The following is a 21348-nucleotide window of genomic DNA, read 5'->3' as shown; positions in this document are numbered from 1 at the left end:
AAGAGCCAGAGTGGGGAATAGCAGGCAGAGAGGACAGGAGGCCTCGCACACAGGATTACACTCTATACATGTGTGATAATATGTAGTACTGCCAGCAGGGGGTCTTTAGTATTTTACTGTCCGTTGAATGGCAGAGGTTAACATCAGTTATTCCTAAATTGCCTGCTGCACACTGACATATCTCTGTGAAAGTACAGCCCGCATCCTAAACCAAGGCCGGCAGATTAGGATTTAAAAAAATAATTGAAAATAATAACCGGTGATAGGAGGCACAGTCAGCGTGGCCGGACATGTATTACACATCACACTGACACCTGTTGTTCCTCTGGTGCCTCCTGTCTGTGTTCAGTGTATACAGCATATAGATCCAGCAATGGTTTCATGTGCCGCTACATCAGAACCTCCCTGAGGCAGAGGCACCGGTAAACTATATCCCAAAGTGCTGTGAGGCACCAAACAAGGAGGATGGCCCCTTTATCTCTAACCCCACCCACAGCTCACAGAAATCGAGGCACACAACCCCTCGGGCCTCAGTACTAAGTGACGGTGCCTCACACTGCGTACAGACACATCTACATGTTAGCCGAGGAGGGCTATAGGCCCAGAAGCAAGTAGCGGGATTGGTAGTGAGCTCGGCTTATGGAGAGATTCCATATTATACAGCATTCCTGTTCCATTAAAGTGCAGGGCCTCCTTTATTACATGTATATATAAATGAATGAAGCGCTGGAAGTCAGAGTAACAAATTTAATATGGTAATAAAAAATTCACACACAATAATACAACACTCAACCAGTGTAATTAATACAAAAATACAATATTAGCTTGTAACAATTACCAATCACTGCAGTTTTAGTATTGTTAGAGTAATTGTCCATGCACAGACATACAAAGCTGTACTATGATTAGTCTTTGTATTAGAATGATAGAATTCCAATTACATCCGTAGTGACAATGGCCCTCATTCAGAGCCGGACGCTCTGAGCAGAGCGCTCGCTCTGAATGAGGGCCGTCCTCCATAAAAATGGAGCGTCCTCCTGGACGCTCGTATAGCTGTGGGTCACCACCTACAGCACATACGAGCGTGCACGATGATGGTCGCGATGGTCTTGACCATCGCGACCAGAAGCCTGTGGTCGGGGTTTTCGACCACAAGCCCTGGAGTGATTTTGGCTCTATCAGAGCCAAAATCACTCCCACTGACATCACTAGTGATGTCAGTGGGGCCGGCTTTTGACGGTAGGCGTTCCCTTGGGAACGCCTCCGTCTGGCAGGCACGCCCCCGGCACGCCCACCAAAGGGGGCGTGCTGTCAATCAACATCGACAGCACGCCCCCTTTGATCAGACACAACGAGCGAAGGAAAATCCTTTGCTCGTCGCGTCTGGCGCATGCGCACGACGGAGCTCCCTCCGTCGTGCGCATGCGCAGTGCACACCATCGACCCACTTGCGAGCGGACAGCCGCTTGCGAGTGAGTCTGAATGAGGCCCAATGTCCCAGTCTGGCTGTATACTGATAAAAATCGGATCTGTTTAACATCAGATGAGGCTGCGACCATCTCTGCCTGTCGCCTAATATGAGGCTGCGACCATCGCTGCCTGTCGCCTGATATGAGGCTGAGACCATCGCTGCCTGTCGCCTGATACGAGGCTGCGACCATCGCTGCCTGTCGCCTGATATGAGGCTGAGACCATCGCTGCCTGTCGCCTGATATGAGGCTGCGACCATCGCTGCCTGTCGCCTGATACGAGGCAGAGACCGTCACTACCTGTTGCCTGATACGAGGCTGAGACTATCACTACCTGTTGTCTGATACGAGGCTGAGACCATAGCTGCCTGTCGCCTGATACGAGGCGGAGACCATCGCTGCCTGTCGCCTGATATCAGGTTACTGACCCATGTGTGATGAGTGTGTGGGAATGTGTGAGAATACTCCTCTCCCTGATATAAGGACAGATAGAAGGACTGGTTGGAGACACTCCTCTCCATGATATAAGGACAGATAGAAGGACTGGTTGGAGAACACTCCTCTCTCTGATATAAGGACAGATAGAAGTACTGGTTGGAGAACACTCCTCTCCATGATATAAGGACAGATAGAAGGACTGGTTGGGGAACACTCCTCTCCATGATATAAGGACAGATAGAAGGACTGGTTGGGGAACACTCCTCTCCATGATATGACAGATAGAAGGACTGGTTGGGGAACACTCCTCTCCATGATATAAGGACAGATAGAAGGACTCGTTGGAGAATACTCCTCTACCTGGTATAAGGACAGATAGAAGGACTGGTTGGAGAACACTCCTCTCCATGATATAAGGACAAATAGAAGGACTGGTTGGAGAACACTCTCTCCCTGATATAAGAACAGATAGAAGGACTGGTTGGAGAACACTCCTCTCACTGATATAAGGACAGATAGAAGGACTGGTTCGGGAATACTCCTCTCCCTGATGGAAGGACAGATATAAGGACTGGTTGGAGAATACTCCTCTCCAGATATAAGGACAGATAGAAGGACTGGTTGGAGAACACTCCTCTTCCTGAGAGAAGGACAGAGAGAAGGACTGGTTGGAGAATACTCCTCTCACTGATATAAGGACAGATAGAAGGACTGGTTCGGGAACACTCCTCTACCTGATGGAAGGACAGATATAAGGACTGGTTGGAGAATACTCCTCTCACTGATATAAGGACAGATAGAAGGACTGGTAGGAGAATACTCCTCTCACTGATACAAGAACTGGTTGGAGGACACTCCTCTCCCTGATATAGGGACTGGTTGGAGGACACTCCTCCCCTGATAGAAGGGCTGGTTGGAGGACACTCCTCTCCCTGATAGAAGGGCTGGTTGGAGGACGCTCCTCTCCCTGATAGAAGGGCTGGTTGGAGGACACTACTTTCCCTGATGTAAGACTGGCTGGAGGACGTTCCTCTCCCTAATATAAAGACTGGTTGGAGGACACTCCTCTCCCTGATATAAGGACTGGTTGGAGGACGCGCCTCTCCCTGATATAAGGACTGGTTGGAGGACGCGCCTCTCCCTGATATAAGGACTGGTTGGAGGTCACTCCTCTCCCTGATATAAGGACTGGTTGGACACACCTCTCCCTGATATAAGGACTGGTTGGAGGACACCCCTCTCCCTGATATAAGGACTGGTTGGACACTCCTCTCCCTGATATAAGCACTGGTTGGAGGACACTCATCTCCCTGATATTAGGACTGGTTGGACACACCTCTCCCTGATATAAGGGCTGGTTGGAGGACGCTCCTCTCCCTGATATAAGGACGTAGGGAAAGGAATGACCTAAGAAAGACCCGCTATGTGCTGTAAGGAGAGACTGGCTGGACAACGGTCACGATTGTGGTGATGGCACGCATGAAGAAAACAAAACGGATTTTAAGTGCATTATTTAAAAGTTAAAAATGATTGGACATGAATCATTCAGAGGAATATATAAAGCAAAAATGAACAGCATTTGTCTTATTAAAATGATTTGTCATGTTCCTGCCAGATTGCATCTCGCATTACACAGCTACAGAGATTGAGTTCATTTACATCAATGTCTAACTAACATTACAATGAAATAAGTGATAGCAGTGAAAGGGCGCCACCTGGTGAGCAGAATACAGCAATACACACCACACACAGGTCTGGCATGCAGCTTCCCACCTTATTACCTTTCACTTTTTATTTATGATCAGTTTCACCCCAGAAGCCAGAGCTGCTCTTCCAATGTAAGGTGACAATGAGAGTGACATGATAAAAGGCTATGTGACGTGGTTGTGCCAGGGTAACCCCATGCACACAATCTGATCATTAGCTGCACCCTCAGTGCCTCCTGCAGAGCCAGCACTTCCCAGGAGCGTCTGGCAGGACATGAAAGAAGTTGTTCCTTGAAGTTTGAGGTGTCTGGTTTCATGGAAAGAGACAGAGTTCATTCATTAAACAGCGTCCAGGTGTGGCATCTTCTCAGGCACAGGGTAACGAGCTATGCCACCACGGGTAACTCGCGTGAAACAAAAATACCTCAAGTCTTTATTAAACTTGGATACTAGGGGGTCTATTTACTAAACAGTGCTAGGAGACAGAGTGAAAAGTGATAAGAAAGTGATAAGGTGCCAGCCAATCAGCTCCCAACTGTCATCTCACAGGCTGTGTTTGAAAAATGACAGTTGGGAGCTGATTGGCTGGTACCTTATCACTTTCTGATCACTTTTCACTCTGTCTGCTTAGTAAATAGACCCCTAGGTCTGTCTTCTAGATCAGATACTGAATGAAACCTCTCCTATAGTTCCACCTATCCGATCGTGCAGAGCAGATTCCTGGGGCCTGGTTTAGTGCAGACTGTAGAGGTGCCAGGTCTGTGTACAAGCATGCATGGGTGTAGCCGGGCCAAAAGCAGCCATGTACGGTAATATGAAGGTCAGCAAACTCAGGCAGTAAAAAACAAGGGGCCTGATTCAGATCCACTCGTAAGCGGCAGCTCGTTCGCTCCGAGCGATGTTTGCCAAACTGCGCATGCGTACGGATCGTTATACGTATGCGCGACCCAGTTAGTGCGGCCGAAATTCATGTGCTCGCAAAATAGCGAATGCCTGATAATTTGAGTGACAGGTTGAGGCGTATGTGGGTGGTAACAGGGGAAGGTGCTTGAAAATGGGGAGTGGAGATCCGATCGCAGGCGTGCTTAAAGGTCAAAACGGGCATTTTATGGGTGTGCATATTTAAAACAGCAGCGTCATTGACCACGTCACTGGGGTTTTTTTTAGCCAGAACTGCTCGCAAAATTGTGGTAGGAAAAACCAACCACAAGAATAGCGAGCAGCTCATACCCTGGTCGATGTACTCGATTAATCTAATAAATAGCGGACATGACGTAGGATGCGAGCGGCCAGGGGGCGTTTTTATCAAATAAACGAGCACATGTTTTGTTCGCTCGTTCAGACATGGAGGTGGCAACAGACCGCAAGGAGCGTACGGTTCATTTGAATAGCCACCACCTTTTTCTGAACGAGCGAGCGCTAATTGCGAGCGGCTCTGAATGAGGGCCTAGGTTCTATATACTAAAATAAATCCCCAGGAAAAAAAAACGCAGAATGCTACGTATTTGTTATGTCCCCTCCAGCCCTGGTGGTATAAACGCGCAGTCACTCCGTCCCCTGGGTTATCTAATTGTATATAGGAGGGACCGCGCAGGCAACCACCCTCACATGACTCAGCATGGGAAGGAGATGACCATCAGCCCTCTCAGCGTCAGGTTAATTAATTAATACCAGGTATAATTTTATTTCATGCTGCACAGTACACCAAAGCGAGTCTGTCACCTAAACACAGAGGAGGCCGCCATGTTATAGTCTGAGCCAATATTGGTGAGAATTCTGTAGGAATTAATACCAGTGAGATATATGGGGCACCCAGTAACCTCCGTCACAACGTCCCCAGCATGGACAGGAAACAGACTGATGGTGGTGGGGGGCACAGAGGGGATGGGGGCATGTATGGAATAGGTGTAGTATGACTTACACTGAGGAAGAGGCACAATTTGTAGCCATCCAGAATAATTACAAATAAGTGATAAATTGGAGAACAATAGAACAAAAATACAAGATCCCCAATCCCATCACACGCCCCTCCCTAATGACTGTACCTGTATACGGTCTCTATACTTCCCTTTATCAGTGTCTCTATCACACGCCCCTCCCTAATGACTGTAGCTGTATACGGTCTCTATACTTCCCTTTATCAGTGTCTCTATCACACGCCCCTCCCTAATGACTGTAGCTGTATACGGTCTACACTTCCCTTTATCAGTGTCTCTATCACACGCCCCTCCCTAATGACTGTACCTGTATACGGTCTATACTTCCCTTTATCAGTGTCTCTATCACACACCCCTCCCTAATGACTGTAGCTGTATACGGTCTATACTTCCCTTTATCAGTGTCTCTATCACACGCCCCTCCCTAATGACTGTAGCTGTATACGGTCTATACTTCCCTTTATCAGTGTCTCTATCACACGCCCCTCCCTAATGACTGTAGCTGTATACGGTCTATACTTCCCTTTATCAGTGTCTCTATCACACACCCCTCCCTAATGACTGTAGCTGTATACGGTCTATACTTCCCTTTATCAGTGTCTCTATCACACGCCCCTCCCTAATGACTGTAGCTGTATACGGTCTATACTTCCCTTTATTAGTGTCTCTATCACACGCCCCTCCCTAATGACTGTAGCTGTATACGGTCTATACTTCCCTTTATTAGTGTCTCTATCACACGCCCCTCCCTAATGACTGTACCTGTATACGGTCTCTATACTTCCCTTTATTAGTTTCTCTATCACACACCCCTCCCTAATGACTGTACCTGTATACGGTCTATACTTCCCTTTATCAGTGTCTCTATCACACGCCCCTCCCTAATGACTGTACCTGTATACGGTCTATACTTCCCTTTATCAGTGTCTCTATCACACGCCCCTCCCTAATGCCTGTACCTGTATACGGTCTATACTTCCCTTTATCAGTGTCTCTATCACACGCCCCTCACTAATGACTGTAGCTGTATACGGTCTCTATACTTCCCTTTATTAGTGTCTCTATCACACACCCCTCCCTAATGACTGTAGCTGTATACGGTCTATACTTCCCTTTATTAGTGTCTCTATCACACGCCCCTCCCTAATGACTGTAGCTGTATACGGTCTCTATACTTCCCTTTATCAGTGTTTCTATCACACGCCCCTCCCTAATGACTGTAGCTGTATACGGTCTATACTTCCCTCTATCAGTGTCTCTATCACACGCCCCTCCCTAATGACTGTACCTGTATACGGTCTATACTTCCCTTTATCAGTGTCTCTATCACACGCCCCTCACTAATGACTGTAGCTGTATACGGTCTATACTTCCCTTTATTAGTGTCTCTATCACACACCCCTCCCTAATGACTGTACCTGTATACGGTCTATACTTCCCTTTATTAGTGTCTCTATCACACGCCCCTCCCTAATGACTGTAGCTGTATACGGTCTCTATACTTCCCTTTATCAGTGTCTCTATCACACACCCCTCCCTAATGACTGTAGCTGTATACGGTCTATACTTCCCTTTATTAGTGTCTCTATCACACGCCCCTCCATAATGACTGTAGCGGTATACGGTCTATACTTCCCTTTATTAGTGTCTCTATAACACGCCCCTCCCTAATGACTGTAGCTGTATACGGTCTATACTTCCCTTTATTAGTGTCTCTATCACACACCCCTCCCTAATGACTGTAGCTGTATACGGTCTATACTTCCCTTTATTAGTGTCTCTATCACACACCCCTCCCTAATGACTGTAGCGGTATACGGTCTATACTTCCCTTTATCAGTGTCTCTATCATACGCCCCTCCCTAATGACTGTACCTGTATACGGTCTATACTTCCCTTTATCAGTGTCTCTATCACACGCCCCTCCCTAATCCAATCATAACAACACGGCACAGATCCATCCTATCATAACACGGCACAGATCCATCCAATCATAACAACACAGCACAGATCCATCCAATCATAACACGGCACAGATCCATCCATTCATAACACGGCACAGATGCATCCAATCATAACAACACAGCACAGATCCATCCAATCATAACACGGCACAGATCCATCCAATCATAACAACACGGCACAGATCCATCCAATCATAACACGGCACAGATCCATCCAATCAAAACAACACGGCACAGATCCATTCAATCATAACAACACGGCACAGATCCATCCAATCATAACACGGCACAGATCCATCCAATCATAATAACATGGCACAGATCCATCCAATCATAACAACACGGCACAGATCCATCCAATAACAACAACACGGCACAGATCCATCCAATCATAACACGGCACAGATCCATCCAAACATAACACGGCACAGATCCATCCAATCATAACAACACAGCACAGATCCATCCAATCATAACAACACGACACAGATCCATCCAATCATAACACGGCACAGATCCATCCAATCATAACAACACAACACAGATCCATCCAATCATAACACGGCACAGATCCATCCAATCATAACAACACGGCACAGATCCATCCAATCATAACACGGAACAGATCCATCCAATCATAACAACACAGCACAGATCCATCCAATCATAACACGGCACAGATCCATCCAATCATAACAACACGGCACAGATCCATCCAATCATAACACGGCACAGATCCATCCATTCATAACACGGCACAGATCCATCCAATCATAACAACACAGCACAGATCCATCCAATCATAACACGGCACAGATCCATCCAATCATAACAACACGGCACAGATCCATCCAATCATAACAACACGGCACAGATCCATCCAATCAAAACAACACGGCACAGATCCATCCAATCATAAAAACACGGCACAGATCCATCCAATCATAACATGGCACAGATCCATCCAATCAAAACAACATGGCACAGATCCATCCAATCATAACAACATGGCACAGATCCATCCATTCATAACAGAGCACAGATCCATCCAATAACAACAACACGGCACAGATCCATCCAATCATAACACGGCACAGATCCATCCAATCATAACACGGCACAGATCCATCCAATTATAACAACACAGCACAGATCCATCCAATCATAACAACACGGCACAGATCCATCCAATCATAACAACACGGCACAGATCCATCCAATCATAACAACACAACACAGATCCATCCAATCATAACACGGCACAGATCCATCCAATCATAACACGGCACAGATCCATCCAATCATAACAACACGACACAGATCCATCCAATCATAACAACATGGCACAGATCCATCCAATCATAACACGGCACAGATCCATCCATTCATAACACGGCACAGATCCATCCAATCATAACAACACGGCACAGATCCATCCAATCATAACAACACGACACAGATCCATCCAATCATAACAACACGGCACAGATCCATCCAATCATAACACGGCACAGATCCATCCATTCATAACACGGCACAGATCCATCCAATCATAACAACACGGCACAGATCCATCCAATCATAACAACACGACACAGATCCATCCAATCATATCAACACGGCACAGATCCATCCAATCATATCAACACGGCACAGATCCATCCAATCATAACAACACAGCACAGATCCATCCAATCATAACACGGCACAGATCCATCCAATCATAACAACACGGCTCAGATCCATCCAATCATAACAACACGGCACAGATCCATCCAATCATAACAACACGGCACAGATCCATCCAATCATAACACGGCACAGAGCCATCCAATCATAACAACACAGCACAGAACCATCCAATCATAACAACACGGCTCAGATCCATCCAATCATAACAACACGGCACAGATCCATCCAATCATAACAACACGGCACAGATCCATCCAATCATAACACGGCACAGATCCATCCAATCATAACAACACAGCACAGATCCATCCAATCATAACAACACGGCACAGATCCATCCAATCATAACACGGCACAGATCCATCCAATCATAACACGGCACAGATCCATCCAATCATAACACGGCACAGATCCATCCAATCATAACACGGCACAGATCCATCCAATCATAACACAGCACAGATCCATCCAATCATAACACAGCACAGATCCAGCCAATCATAACAACACGGCACAGATCCATCCAATCATAACACGGCACAGATCCATCCAATCATAACAACACGGCACAGATCCATCCAATCATAACACGGCACAGATCCATCCAATCCTAACAACACGGCACAGATCCATCCAATCATAACAACACAGCAGTATATAGATAGCTACAGTATGTATATATGCAGCTTATATCACTGAAAATAAATATATACAGATGTGTCCTTTTAAACCGTGGCTTCAGCTGCACTAAATAGCCCCTCTCTGTACGCCCGATCCGTGCGACTAGGATACGCCGAGCACTTTTCTTTTTTTGCGCAAAATTTGCAAGTTATTCACATAAACAACCGGTAGCGACATAACTGCATTGCTAGCGTACACTAATCAATGGGGTGTGCGACGTTTGTACATCTGTGTGACTGAGGGCACGATTCATAGGCGGACGGAACCTGAACACAATACCGATGTTGGCAGGGTTGAGCGATTATTTGGCACTGCGCAAAAAAAAATACTGAAAACCCCTATGGCGCCTGTATACCACTGAGTGTACGCTGTTACACACGGGATCACTGGCTTTAGGAGCAGAAAGTTAAAACCATGCGCTTTCCTGGGCGATGACCCTGAAATATGCGCAAAAATAAAGTCTGTCTCATGGGCGTGTTGTGGGAGTGTCTGTGAGCGCGGCAGAGCCACGGACGCCATGTTTATACAGAGTTGAGAAGGAGACACCGCGCCTGTCATTGGCTGGTGCAAGGGCGGCTGGCGCTCTCCATGGTGCGCCGATTGTGGATTGTTCAGAACAGGCAGAGTTGCTCCGTCCACGGGCAGTGAAAGTTGGCGTCTCAGGGCCGCACTCTCCGGATAGCGCTAATGCACAAGGGGAAGGCTGAAACGAGCGTTTTCATATTACCACTTCCCGGAGCCTGAATCTGTATAAGAAGTGCTACGACGCAGCGGACGCGACGTTACCTCACGCCAAATTCCACAGCGCTCCCTCTGTGACTGTACCTGTGTAAATACAATTCCTGAGCGGTTAGTGTCGCCGCTTAGCGTCTCTGGTACGCGGTGAGCGGTATTTCGCTGCGTCTGCGACGCAACCAAGATTCAAAACGACATGTAATATACAATACGCTCCTCGCCTCAATCTGCCAGCATCCCACGGGGGCTGCGGTATCGGAGATATCCACTGTGGTCCCACTTTCATACATGGGGGTGATACTAAATATTTGCGGTTAACCCCCCCCCCACTAATAAGCCACTAATAATTAATGGTAAGTAGGCCCCATAGTAACATTACCCAATGTGTATACAATGTAATATCATACTGAGGCCCTGATGCAGGGATGGACGCTAATGCGCAATGCCGCTGTGGTTTCGTACGCAGCGCAGCTGCAAAAACATGCTAATGGTTCCAAAGATCACCCGGGCGTAATGACGTCCTCCGCTGCCTTCTCACATGCGTACGACGTCGCTTACCTGCGTAAATATCGCAACACTGACGCACATCGAGCGCCCAACTTGCCCTTGCGGCCGGTCTGACCAGCTGACTCGCCTCCTGACACGCAGAGGGCTCTCATGCTACGCAGGAAATCGCAAGGGCTAATTTATGCGTGCCCATGTACCGGCGTCCTAACCGTCAGACGCGCCTGCGTCTTCCTGACCACCTCCCGTTACCACCCCGAAACTACCTGTCACTCACACTGTAAGTGGATCCTCTGTGCATCCGTAATCGCGGTGCGATCGCTGCGCAGGCGCCGTGTGATTTATACGGACGTGCAGTGGCAAATAATCGCTTGATCTGCGCCGTAATCACCATTATGTCCATCTCTGAATCAGGCCCTGAAACACCGTATGCAAATGATAGAAGTGTTATTAATGAATGCAAATATCAGCCAAGTACTGTGATTGGATGGGCGCTACGTTATATAATAGCAGCCACATTAATGATCTATATACAGCAGGAGGGACAGAAGTGGCTGCCGATCGCCAGAGTCGTCATCAGTATGTTACACCCACCAGAGAAACGCCTGCTGTCACCCACGTGGCTCCCCTGAGGTCTGTACGAGGGGGATGAGGCCCTTACTGTACGCCGCCAAGGCTCGCACGTTTCCCTCTTTCTCTAAGCGTTAGATGCATCTGAGTCCGTTTATGGGGCCTGAGATTTACGCTATGATGTTTTTGCAAATGGAGCGATTTTTTGCCATTGCGCATACATCTGAGTCACGGTACAAGACCGTAGTCACACGCGGCGAGTCTGCATTCGCAGTGTGGGTGACATACACACTGGACGATGTGTACCCAGCGCGATGTCGCTAGTGACGGTACCCGATGCCGGCAGTGATGAAACGACGGTGGGGGCCATGCTGCATAGTGACATACACACTGGACGATGTGTACCCAGTGCGATGTCGCTAGTGACGGTACCCGCTGCCGGCAGCGATGGAACAACGGCGGGGGCCATGCTGCATAGTGACATACACACTGGACGATGTGTACCCAGCGCGATGTCGCTAGTGACGGTAACCGATGCCGGCAGCGATGGAACAATGGCGGGGGCCATGCTGCATAGTGACATTGGAGCTCATTCAGACCTGATCACAAATTGCGGCCGTTCGCTGGCAAAAGGGGCTGGATATTTAAATGAAGCGCTCGCATTGCGTCGTGTATGGGCACCCTTTATGTCTTTGCGAGCTATGGCAAAGTGCGCTCGCAAGTGTATAAAGACGCCCCCTTGCCACTCGCAGTACACGTCATCTCCAGGAACTGTAGGATTAATCGGGAACATGGAGAGCCATCGGAGCTGCTCGCAACCCTTGAGGTTGTCTTTCCCCACCGCAAGCACAGCGATCAGTGCGGCCTGACATACAGGCAGGTGACGTGTACCATGACGCTACTTTGCTAATTATGCACGCCCTTTACACGGCGTTTTGACGGCCTGACACGCCTGCGTTTGCACATCCACTCCCCCGTTCACATGCACCTTCTCCTGTTACCACCCATCACTCAAAGCAGCGACCTGATAGTGGCTTACGAGCAACCAAAATTACATCGCAAAGACTGGCTTGCGCACGCGCACTGGGAATTATACGCATGCTCAGACGGAGGAAAATCGCTCAGATCGAGCGCAACTTAGCGACAGGGTATGAATCAGGTCCATAGTGCATACATACTGGACGATGGCAGCAGCGATGGAACGACGGCGGGGGCCATGCTGCATAGTGACGATATGAACGATTTGTCATTACAATGCATCAGTATCGGCCAAATCGTTCATAAAATCATCTAGTGTGTACCCAGCTGTACTCGGGGAGTTGGCGTTTGCCTGATCTGCGTCCGATGCTGCGTTTGCGCGTATAGTTGCGAACAGCTGCGAGGGCTCTTGTGGGCGTCTCAATACAAGTCCCGACCGCTGTTGCATCAGCATATATTAACAGCTGCGGCAGCATTAGTGCACATCTCTGAATTAGGCCCATGTTACAGAAATGCATATTAAATCCCCACGCACACCTCCATCTGCACACCGCCCTCTGTGCACCTCCATCTGCACACCGCACTCTGCACACCTCCCTCTGCACACCGCCCTCTGCACACCTCCCTCTGCACACCGCCCTCTGCACACCTCCCTCTGTACACCGCACACCTCCATCTGCACACCGCCCTCTGCACATCTCCCTCTGCACACCGCCCTCTGCACACCGCCCTCTGCACACCTCCATCTGCACACCTCCATCTGTACACCGCACACCTCCATCTGCACACCGCCCTCTGCACACCGCCCTCTGCACACCTCCCTCTGCACACCGCCCTCTGCACACCGCCCTCTGCACATCTCCATCTGCACACCGCCCTCTGCACACCTCCCTCTGCACACCGCCTCTGCACACCGCCCTCTGCACACCTCCCTCTGCACACCGCCCTCTGCACACCTCCCTCTGCACACCGCCTCTGCACACCGCCCTCTGCACACCGCCCTTTGCACACCTCCATCTGCACACCGCCCTCTGCACACTGCACGCCGCCCTCTGCACACCGCCCTCTGCACACCTCCCTCTGCACACCGCCCTCTGCACACCGCCCTCTGCACACCTCCATCTGCACACCTCCATCTGTACACCGTACACCTCCATCTGCACACCGCCCTCTGCACACCTCCCTCTGCACACCTCCCTCTGCACACTGCCCTATGCACACCTCCATCTGCACACCTACATCTGCACACCACCATCTGTACACCGCCCTCTGCACACCGCCCTCTGCACACTGCCCTCTTCACACCTCCATCTGCACACCGCCCTCTGCACACCTCCATCTGCACAACTCCATCTGCACACCACCCTCTGCACACCGCCATCTCTACGCCCTCTGCACGCGTCCATCTGCACACCTCCCTCTGCACACCTCCATCTGTACACCGCACACCTCCATCTGCACACCGCCCTCTGCACACCGTCCTCTGCACACCGCCCTCTGCACACCGCCTTCTGCACACCGCCCTCTGCACACCGCCCTCTGCACACCGCCCTCTGCCCTCTGCACACCGCCCTCTGCACACTGCACGCCGCCCTCTGCACACCTCCATCTGCACACCGCCCTCTGCACACCGCCCTCTGCACACCGCCCACTGTACATCGCCCTCTGCACATCTCCCTCTGCACACCGCCCTCTGCACACCTCCATCTGTACACCGCACACCGCCATCTGCACACCTCCCTCTGCACACCGCCCTCTGCACACCTCCCTCTGCACACCGCCCTCTGCACACCGCCCTCTGCACGCCGCCCTCTGCACGCCTCCCTCTGCACGCCGCCCTCTGCACGCCGCCCTCTGCACGCCGCCCTCTGCACGCCGCCCTCTGCACACTGCCCTCTGCACACCTACCTCTGCACACCGCCCTCTGCACACCGCCTTCTGCACACCGCCCTCTGCCATCTGCACACCGCCCTCTGCACACCTCCATCTGCACACCGCCCACTGCACACCACCCTCTGCACACCACCCTCTGCACACCGCCCTCTGTACATCTCCCTCTGTACACCGCACACCTCCCTCTGCACACCGCCCTCTGCACACCGCCATCTGCACACCATCTGTACACCGCACACCTCCCTCTGCACACCTCCCTCTGCACACCGCCCTCTGCAAACCGCCCTCTGCACACATCCATCTGCACACCGCCCTCTGCACACTGCCCTCTGCACACCTCCATCTGCACAACTCCCTCTGCACACAGCCCTCTGCACGCCTCCCTCTGCACGCCGCCCTCTGCACACCTCCATCTGCACACCGCCCTCTGCACACCGCCCTCTACACACCGCCCTCTGCACACCTCCATCTGTACACCGCCACCTCCATCTGCACACCGCCCTCTGCACACCGCCCACTGCACACCTCCCTCTGCACACCGACTTCTGCACACCGCCCTCTGCCCTCCGCCCTCTGCACACCGCCCTCTGCACACCTCCATCTGTACACCGCACACCTCCATCTGCACACCGCCCTCTGCACACCGCCATCTGCACACCTCCCTCTGCACACCGCCCTCTGCACACCGCCATCTGTACGCCCTCTGCACGCGTCCATCTGCACACCTCCCTCTGCACACAGCCCTCTGCACACCGCCCTCTGCACACCACCCTCTGCACATCTCCCTCTGCACACCGTCCTCTGCACACCTCCCTCTGCACACCGCCCTCTGCACACCACCCTCTGCACATCTCCCTCTGCACACCGCCCTCTGCACACCTCCCTCTGCACACCGCCCTCTGCACACCTCACTCTGCACACCGCCCTCTGCACACCTCCCTCTGCACACCGCACTCTGCACACCGCACTCTGCACACCTCCATCTTCATACCTCCATCTGCACACCGCCTCTGCACACCGCCCTCTGCACACCGCCCTCTGCACACCGCCCTCTGCACACCTACATCTGCACACCTCCCTCTGCACACCGCACTCTGCACACCGCACTCTGCACACCTCCATCTTCATACCTCCATCTGCACACCGCCTCTGCACACCGCCCTCTGCACATCTCCCTCTGCACACCGTCCTCTGCACACCTACATCAGCACACCGCCCTCTGCACGCCTCCCTCTGCACGCCTCCCTCTGTACGCCTCCCTCTGCACGCCGCCCTCTGCACGCCGCCCTCTGCACACCTACCTCTGCACACCGCCCTCTGCACACCGCCTTCTGCACACCGCCCTCTGCCATCTGCACACCGCCCTCTGCACACCTCCATCTGCACACCGCCCACTGCACACCACCCTCTGCACACCGCCTTCTGTACATCTCCCTCTGTACACCGCACACCTCCCTCTGCACACCGCCCTCTGCACACCGCCATCTGCACACCATCTGTACACCGCACACCTCCCTCTGCACACCTCCCTCTGCACACCGCCCTCTGCAAACCGCCCTCTGCACACATCCATCTGCACACCGCCCTCTGCACACTGCCCTCTGCACACTGCCCTCTGCACACCTCCATCTGCACAACTCCCTCTGCACACAGCCCTCTGCACGCTTCCCTCTTCACGCCGCCCTCTGCACACCGCCCACTGCACACCTCCATCTGCACACCGCCCTCTGCACACCGCCCTCTACACACCTCCCTCTGCACACCTCCATCTGTACACCGCACACCGCCCTCTGCACACCTCCCTCTGCACACCGCCCTCTGCACACCTCCCTCTGCACACCGCCCTCTGCCCTCCGCCCTCTGCACACCGCACGCCGCCCTCTGCACACCGCCCTCTGCACACCTCCATCTGTACACCGCACACCTCCATCTGCACACCGCCCTCTGCACACCGCCCTCTGCACACCTCCCTCTGCACATCTCCCTCTGCACACCGCCCTCTGCACACCGCCATCTGTACGCCCTCTGCACGCGTCCATCTGCACACAGCCCTCTGCACACCGCCCTCTGCACACCACCCTCTGCACACCACCCTCTGCACATCGCCCTCTGCACATCGCCCTCTGCACACCGCCCTCTGCACACCGCCATCTGTACGCCCTCTGCACGCGTCCATCTGCACACAGCCCTCTGCACACCGCCCTCTGCACACCACCCTCTGCACACCACCCTCTGCACACCACCCTCTGCACATCTCCCTCTGCACACCTCCCTCTGCACACCGCCCTCTGCACACCACCCTCTGCACATCTCCCTCTGCACACCGCCCTCTGCACACCTCCCTCTGCACACCGCCCTCTGCACACCTCACTCTGCACACCGCCCTCTGCACACCTCCCTCTGCACACTGCCCTCTGCACACCTCCCTCTGCACACCGCACTCTGCACACCGCACTCTGCACACCTCCATCTTCATACCTCCATCTGCACACCGCCTCTGCACACCGCCCTCTGCACACCTCCCTCTGCACACCGCCCTCTGCACACCTCCCTCTGCAAACCACCCTCTGCACATCTCCCTCTGCACACCTCCCTCTGCACACCACCCTCTGCACATCTCCCTCTGCACACCGCCCTCTGCACACCTCCCTCTGCACACCGCCCTCTGCACACCTCCCTCTGCACACCGCACTCTGCACACCTCCATCTTCATACCTCCATCTGCACACCACCTCTGCACACCGCCCTCTGCACACCTCCCTCTGCACACCACCCTCTGCACACAGCCCTCTGCACACCTCCCTCTGCACACCGCCCTCTGCACACCGCCCTCTGCACACCGCCCTCCGCACGCCGCCCTCTGCACGCCGCCCTCTGCACACCGCCCACTGCACACCTCCATCTGCACACCGCCCTCTACACACCGCCCTCTGCACACCTCCATCTGTACACCGCACACCTCCATCTGCACACCGCCCTCTGCACACCTCCCTCTGCACACCGCCTTCTGCACACCGCCCTCTGCCCTCCGCCCTCTGCACACCTCCATCTGTACACCGCACACCTCCATCTGCACACCGCCCTCTGCACACCGCCATCTGCACACCTCCCTCTGCACACCGCCCTCTGCACACCGCCCTCTGCACACCGCCATCTGTACGCCCTCTGCACGCGTCCATCTGCACACCTCCCTCTGCACACAGCCCTCTGCACACCGCCCGCTGCACACCGCCCTCTGCACATCTCCCTCTGCACACCGTCCTCTGCACACCTCCCTCTGCACACCGCCCTCTGCACACCTCACTCTGCACACCGCCCTCTGCACACCTCCCTCTGCACACCGCCCTCTGCACACCTCCCTCTGCACACCGCCCTCTGCACACCGCCCTCTGCACACCTCCCTCTGCACACTGCCCTCTGCACACCTACATCTGCACACCTCCCTCTGCACACCGCCCTCTGCACACCGCACTCTGCACACCTCCATCTTCATACCTCCATCTGCACACCGCCTCTGCACACCGCCCTCTGCACACCTCCATCTGCACAACTCCCTCTGCACACAGCCCTCTGCACGCTTCCCTCTTCACGCCGCCCTCTGCACACCGCCCACTGCACACCTCCATCTGCACACCGCCCTCTGCACACCGCCCTCTACACACCTCCATCTGTACACCGCACACCGCCCTCTGCACACCTCCCTCTGCACACCGCCCTCTGCACACCTCCCTCTGCACACCGCCCTCTGCCCTCCGCCCTCTGCACACCGCACGCCGCCCTCTGCACACCGCCCTCTGCACACCTCCATCTGTACACCGCACACCTCCATCTGCACACCGCCCTCTGCACACCGCCCTCTGCACACCTCCCTCTGCACACCTCCCTCTGCACACCGCCCTCTGCACACCGCCATCTGTACGCCCTCTGCACGCGTCCATCTGCACACAGCCCTCTGCACACCGCCCTCTGCACACCACCCTCTGCACACCACCCTCTGCACATCGCCCTCTGCACATCGCCCTCTGCACACCGCCCTCTGCACACCGCCATCTGTACGCCCTCTGCACGCGTCCATCTGCACACAGCCCTCTGCACACCGCCCTCTGCACACCACCCTCTGCACACCACCCTCTGCACACCACCCTCTGCACATCTCCCTCTGCACACCTCCCTCTGCACACCGCCCTCTGCACACCACCCTCTGCACATCTCCCTCTGCACACCGCCCTCTGCACACCTCCCTCTGCACACCGCCCTCTGCACACCTCACTCTGCACACCCCCCTCTGCACACCTCCCTCTGCACACCGCCCTCTGCACACCTCCCTCTGCACACCGCACTCTGCACACCGCACTCTGCACACCTCCATCTTCATACCTCCATCTGCACACCGCCTCTGCACACCGCCCTCTGCACACCTCCCTCTGCACACCGCCCTCTGCACACCTCCCTCTGCACACCACCCTCTGCACATCTCCCTCTGCACATCTCCCTCTGCACATCTCCCTCTGCACACCTCCCTCTGCACACCACCCTCTGCACACCACCCTCTGCACATCTCCCTCTGCACACCGCCCTCTGCACACCTCCCTCTGCACACCGCCCTCTGCACACCTCCCTCTGCACACCGCACTCTGCACACCTCCATCTTCATACCTCCATCTGCACACCACCTCTGCACACCGCCCTCTGCACACCTCCCTCTGCACACCACCCTCTGCACACAGCCCTCTGCACACCTCCCTCTGCACACCGCCCTCTGCACACCGCCCTCTGCACACCGCCCTCTGCACACCGCCCTCCGCACGCCGCCCTCTGCACGCCGCCCTCTGCACACCGCCCACTGCACACCTCCATCTGCACACCGCCCTCTGCACACCGCCCTCTACACACCGCCCTCTGCACACCTCCATCTGTACACCGCACACCTCCATCTGCACACCGCCCTCTGCACACCTCCCTCTGCACACCGCCCTCTGCCCTCCGCCCTCTGCACACCTCCATCTGTACACCGCACACCTCCATCTGCACACCGCCCTCTGCACACCGCCATCTGCACACCTCCCTCTGCACACCGCCCTCTGCACACCGCCCTCTGCACACCGCCATCTGTACGCCCTCTGCACGCGTCCATCTGCACACCTCCCTCTGCACACAGCCCTCTGCACACCGCCCGCTGCACACCGCCCTCTGCACATCTCCCTCTGCACACCGTCCTCTGCACACCGCCCTCTGCACACCGCCCTCTGCACACCGCCCTCTGCACACCTCACTCTGCACACCGCCCTCTGCACACCTCCCTCTGCACACCGCCCTCTGCACACCTCCCTCTGCACACCGCACTCTGCACACCGCACTCTGCACACCTCCATCTTCATACCTCCATCTGCACACCGCCTCTGCACACCGCCCTCTGCACACCTCCCTCTGCACACCGCCCTCTGCACACCTCCCTCTGCACACCGCCCTCTGCACACCTCCCTCTGCACACTGCCCTCTGCACACCTACATCTGCACACCTCCCTCTGCACACCGCCCTCTGCACACCGCACACCTCCATCTTCATACCTCCATCTGCACACCGCCTCTGCACACCGCCCTCTGCACATCTCCCTCTGCACACCGCCCTCGGCACACCTCCCTCTGCACACCGCCCTCTGCACACCTCCCTCTGCACACTGCCCTCTGCACACCTCCCTCTGCACACCTCCCTCTGCACACCGCACTCTGCACACCTCCATCTTCATACCTCCATCTGCACACCGCCTCTGCACACCGCCCTCTGCACACCTCCCTCTGCAAGTGCTGTTATGTTACTTGCTGTGCTGACATTTTTATTTGCATGTTTTTAATTTAACATATCTAAGCACAAGATGTTTTGTGTGTGTATATATATATATATATATATATATATATATACACATATACATACACATATACATACACATATACATATACATAACATACATACAACAAACAAAAGCCTCTGGTGCTTAGCTATATTAAATTAAGAGCATGCAAATGTAAGTGTCAGCACAGCAAGTAATATAACAGCACTTACCCACATGTAGGTGTATGATTATATTATATATATATACACACACACACTGTATATAATACATAAATTAGGCACTCCCTCCCTACAACAGAGCCCAAACTTACCTGGACACTCGGCCATCTCCGTGACTCTGGGAGCCCCCTCAGCGCAGAGTGATGTGCGGTACCGCCTGTCACTGGTGGATGCACCGGCAGCTGCCAGAGAGGAGGAGGAGAGTCTCGGTGGCAGTTAATACATGGAGCCGTCCGCAAGCCAATCACAGCAACTCGCGGAACGGCAGCCAGCCAATCAGCAGCAGCCGCTGCTGATTGGCTGGCTGCTGTTCCACGAGCTGTGATTGGCTCGCGGAACTGCAGCCAATCAGCAGCGGCTGCTGCTGATTGGCTGACTGCCGTTCCGCGAGTTGCTGTGATTGGCTTGCGGACGGCTCCATGTATTAAATACCAGCCAGTGACTTTTCTCCTTTGGCTGCCCCCGATGCCTTCCAGCAGTGATGTGCGGTACCGCCCATCACTGCATTCCACAACGTCACCCTTCCGCTCCCCGGGCCCCCTCTCTCTGCGGGCCCGGGACTGGAGTCCCCGCAGCCCCCCCCCCCCCCTGATGGCGGCCCTGCCCACAGCTGTGCCACACACACCAATCCCATAATGACAGACGTGGGTCTGGACAGTGTATGTGATGAGTGAGCCCCCATCACTCACAGACCCCCCTCTGCCAGCCTGG

At 53.9% G+C, this 21348-nt stretch overlaps 1 protein-coding gene across 1 annotated transcript in view; it reads right to left on the bottom strand.

Moving 5' to 3' along the window:
- Positions 1-20823, bottom strand: part of LOC148453824 (dystrobrevin beta-like) — a 31746-nt gene extending 10923 nt beyond the window's left edge. Inside the window, exon 1 of the mRNA XM_088461653.1 lies at positions 20730-20823. The gene's annotated coding sequence lies outside the window, so the exon portion shown is untranslated. The remainder of the gene's footprint in view (positions 1-20729) is intronic.
- Between the last annotated feature and the right edge of the window lie 525 nt (positions 20824-21348).

This window comes from Taudactylus pleione, unplaced genomic scaffold, assembly GCF_031769625.1.
Source record: "Taudactylus pleione unplaced genomic scaffold, aTauple2 ptg001085l, whole genome shotgun sequence".
Classification (NCBI taxonomy): Eukaryota; Metazoa; Chordata; class Amphibia; order Anura; family Myobatrachidae; genus Taudactylus; species Taudactylus pleione.
This window is presented reverse-complemented; position numbering and strand designations above follow the sequence as displayed.